Source organism: Vicugna pacos, chromosome 23 (genome assembly GCF_048564905.1).
Source record: "Vicugna pacos chromosome 23, VicPac4, whole genome shotgun sequence".
In the NCBI taxonomy this organism is placed as follows: Eukaryota; Metazoa; Chordata; class Mammalia; order Artiodactyla; family Camelidae; genus Vicugna; species Vicugna pacos.
In genome coordinates, this window is record NC_133009.1 from 10,001 (window position 1) to 14,513 (window position 4,513).

The window sequence follows — 4,513 nt, forward strand, 5'->3', positions numbered from 1 at the left end:
GCTACCCCCCTCATTCCTACTACTTCTAGCATCATCCATAGTTAAAGCCAGGGCAGGCATTGGTTTAACTGTTTACCCTCCCCTAGGAGGGTAGGAGGAGGTGGAGGAGGAGGAGGATGTGGAGGAGGATGTGGAGGAGGAGGATGTGGAAAAGGATGTGGATGAGGAGGATGTGGAGGAGGAGGCGGTGGAGGAGGAGGAGTTGGAAGAGGAGGAGGTGGAGGAGTTGGATGTGGAGGTGGAGGAGGAGGTGGAGGAGTTTGTGGAGGAGGAGGCGGTGGAGGAGGAGAAGGTGGAGGAGGAGGTTGTGGAGGAGGAGGAGGATGTGGAGGAGGAGGAGGAGGATGTGGACGAACAGGAGGATGTGGAGGAGGAGGACATGGAGGAGGAGGCATAGGTGGCAAGGTAGGAGGAAATGTAAAGGAGGAGTTGGAGGAGGAAGAGGAGGTGGAGGAGGAAGAGGAGGTGTAGGAGGAGGAGCTGGAGGAGGAGGAGGAGGAGGAGGAGGATGTGGAGGAGTAGGATGTGGTGGAGGAGGATGTGGTGGAGGAGGAGGTGGAAGAGGAGGAGGTGGAGGAGGAAGAGGAGGTGGAGGAGGAGGAGCTGGAGGAGGAGGAGGAGTAGGTGGAGGATGAGGAGAAGGAAGTGGAAGAGGAGGATGAGGTGGAGGAGGAGGAGGAGGTGGAGGAGTTGGAGGAGGAGGAGGAGGATGTGGAGGAGGAGGATGTGGAGGAGGAGGAGGATGTGGAGGAGCAGGAGGATGTGGAGGAGGAGGACGTTGAGGAGGAGGCAGAGGTGGCAAGGGAGGAGGAAATGTAGAGGAGGAGGTGGAGGAGGAAGATTAGGTGGAGGAGGAGAGTAGGAGGAGGAGGTGGCGGAGGAGGAGTTAGAGGGGCAGGTGGAGGTGGAGGAGGAGGTGGAGGAGGAGGTGGAGGAGGAGGAGGTGGTGGAGGAGGAGGAGGTGGAGGTTGAGTAGGAGGTGGTGGAGGAGGAGGAGGATGTGGAGGAGGAGGAGAAGGATGTGGAGGAGGAGGAGGGTGTGGAGGAGGAGGAGGTGTAGGAGGATGAGGTGGAGGTGGTGGAGGTGGTTAAGGGGGAGGAGGTGGCGGAGGAGGAGGAGGAGGTGGGGGAGGAGGAGAAGGAGGAGGTGGGGGAGGAGGAGGAGGTGGAGGTGAAGGAGGAGGTGGAGGTGGAGGAGGAGGTGGAGGAGGTGGAGGAGGAGAAGGAGGAGAAGGAGGTGGAGAAGGAGGATTAGTCATACCAATCATGATTGGGGGCTTCGGAAATTCACTGGTTCCTTTAATGATTGTCTCCCCAGACATGGCATTTCCCCATAGAAAAAAATGAGCTTCTGGCTGCTCCCCCCTCATTCCTACTACTTCTAGCATCATCCATAGTTGAAGCCGGGGCAGGCACTGGTTGAACTGTTTACCCTCCCCTAGGAGGGTAGGAGGAGGCGGAGGAGGAGGAGGATCTGGAGGAGGAGGAGGTGGAGGAGGATGAGGTGGAGGATGTGGAGTTGGATGAGAAGGTTAAGGTGGAGGAGGAGGTGGAGGAGGAGGTGGTGGAGGAGGAGGAGGTGGAGGAGGAGGTGGTGGAGGAGGAGGATGTGGAGGAGGAGGAGGATGTGGAGGAGGAGGAGGATGTGGAGGAGGAGGAGGATGTGGAGGAGGAGGAGGTGGAGGAGGAGCAGGTGGAGGAGGTGTGGAGGAGGAGAAGGAGGAGGTGGGGGAGGAGGAGGGGGAGGAGGAGGAGGAGGTGGGGGAGGAGGAGGTGGAAGATGAGGAGGAGATGGAGGAGTATTAGTCATACCAATCATGATTGGGGGCTTCGGAAATTGACTGGTTCCTTTAATGATTGGCACCCCAGACATGGCATTTCTCCGTATGAACAACATGAGCTTCTGGCTGCTACCCCCCTCATTCCTACTACTTGTAGCATCATGCATAGTTGAAACCGGGGCAGGCATTGGTTTAACTGTTTACCCTCCCCTAGGATGGTAGGAGGAGGTGGAGGAGGAGGAGGATGTGGAGGAGGATGTGGAGGAGGAGTATGTGGAGAAGGATGTGGATGAGGAGGATGTGGAGGAGGAGGCGGTGGAGGAGGAGGAGGTGGAATAGGAGGAGGTGGAGGAGGTGGAGGTGGAGGAGGAGGTGGAGGAGTTTGTGGAGGAGGAGGATGTGGAGGAGGATGTGGAGGATGAGGATGTGGAGGAGGAAGATGTGGAGGAGGAGGCGGTGGAGGAGGAGGAGGTGGAGGAGGAGGAGGCGGAGTAAGTTGATGTGGAGGTGGAGGAGGAGGTGGTGGAGGAGGAGGAGGAGGATGTGGAGGAGGACTATGTGGAAGAGGAGGATGTGGAAGATGAGGAGGTGGAGGTGGAGGAGATGGAGGTGAAGGAGGAGGAGGTGGAGGAGGAGGAGGACGTGCAGGAGGAGGAGGTGGAGGAGGAGGAGGAGGTGGAGGAGGATTAGTCATACCAATCATGATTGGGGGCTTCGGAAATTGACTGGTTCCTTTAATGATTGGCTCCCCAGACGTGGCATTTACCCGTATGAACAAAATGAGCTTCTGTCTGCTACCCCCCTCATTCCTACTACTTCTAGCATCATCCATAGATGAAGCCGGGGCAGGCACTGGTTTAACTGTTTACCCTCCCCTAGGAGGGTAGGAGGAGGATGTGGAACAGGAGGAGGAGGAGGAGGTGGAGGAGGAGGTGGTGGAGAAAGAGGAGGATGTTGAGGAGGAGTAGGAGGATGTGGAGGAGCAGGAGGAGGATGTGGAGGAGGAGGAGGAGGATGTGGAGCAGGAGGACGTGAAGGAGGAGGAGGTGGACGAGGAGGAGGAGGTAGTGGAGGAGAAGGAGGTGGTGGAGGAGGAGGAGGTGGTGGAGGATGTGGTGGAGGAGGTGGAGGTGGATGTGGAGGAGGTGGAAGTTGATGTGGAGGAGTTGGAGGTGGAGGAGGTGGAGGAGGTGGAAGTGGAGGAGGTGGAGGTGCAGGAGGAGGATGTGGAGGAGGAGGATGTGGAGGCGGAGGAGGAAGAGGTGGAGTTGGAGGAGGAGGACGTGGAGGAGGTGGATGTTGAGGAGGAGGATGTGGAGGAGGAGAATGTGGAGGAGGATGTGGAGAAGGAGGAGGATGTGGAGGAGGAGCAGGATGTGGAGGAGGAGGTGGAGGAGGAGGAGATGGAGGGTGAGTTGCTGGAGGAGGAGTAGGTGGAGGAGGAGTAGGTGGAGGTGTAAGAGGAGGAGAAGGAGGAGGTGGAGGAGGACGAGGTGGAGGAGAAGGAGGTGGAGGAGGAGGAGGTTGAGGAGGAGGAGGAAGAGGTGGAGGAGGAGGAGGAGGAGGAAGAAGTGGAGGAGGAGTTGGTGGAGGTGGAGTAGGTGGAGGTGGAGGAGGATGTGGAGGAAGAGGAAGAGGTGGAGAAGGAGAAGGAGGAGGTGAAGGAGGAGGAGCTGGAGGTGGAGGTTCGACAATTGGTTGCCCGGTATGTGATCTCTATGGAAACTAGGCCTGTTCCTTGAACTTTTGCTATAAACCACCCCCTGCCCACACCTCCCCTCCTCAGCAGGCTCACAGTCTTGGAAGTATTAGCCCACTTGACCTCCTTTGTCCAACAAAGAAATAAAGCTGCCTCTTCTAGTTCATCCAAAACTCTGTCCTCCAGTGTCAATTCAGTAAACTTAATAAGGAGGCTGTGTTTTGGCAACTGGTTCATGTATCAGTTTTATGACTTTCCAGGCCATTACCTTATCTAGGTTGCTTACTGCTCAGTGCCAGCCTCATTGTATTAAATGAAGATAATAGTGGCTACCTCCGAGGGTTACTATGTGGATATAATACAAGTCAAGTGCTTAGATTAGCCCCCGGCAGGTACAAAGGTGAATTCTTAGGCTACATGAGTTACTGTATAATTTCTGTCTTCTAGGAGCTGACGGCAAGATACACTGAAATGGACATGCTTCTACGATACATACAGTCAACAAAACAAGAACAACATAAAACAAAAACAAAATTAGATGATGGATATTTTATGGCTTTTCTTTTTATAGGTTCTACTTGTTTGTAAAATTAAGTGTCAGCTCTTTAGCTTGGCATCAAAGTCCATCACAATCTGATGCCAACGTTTCTATACACGTAACACATTCTTCCCCACTGACTAAATAACCTATACTCAGACCAAACCAGGCCATTAACTGTGGGCTCAGTGGACTCTACATCTAATCTCTACAAATCTATTCATGATATTTATTTAATCTGTATATAAAATACTTTTCATTCACATTTATTGGTAAATATCTTCTCATCTTTTACCAACCAGGCCAGACGGCTTTCTCCACAAAGACTTTTTTTTTTTTATTGATTTGTAATCATTTTACAATTTTGTGTCAAATTCCAGTGTAGAGCACAATTTTTCAGTTATACATGAACATACGTATATTCACTGTCACATTTTTTCTCTGTGAGCTACCATATGATCTTGTGTGTATTTCCCTGTGCTATACAGTATAACC

General features: G+C 53.6%; 1 long non-coding RNA gene across 1 annotated transcript in view; it reads left to right on the forward strand.

Moving 5' to 3' along the window:
- The window catches only part of LOC140688585 (uncharacterized), an 11,099-nt gene extending 6,816 nt beyond the window's left edge, over window positions 1–4,283 (forward strand). The window contains exon 2 of the long non-coding RNA XR_012063287.1: window positions 3,928–4,283. This is a non-coding gene — a long non-coding RNA (uncharacterized lncRNA). The remainder of the gene's footprint in view (window positions 1–3,927) is intronic.
- Window positions 4,284–4,513: the final 230 nt, after the last annotated feature.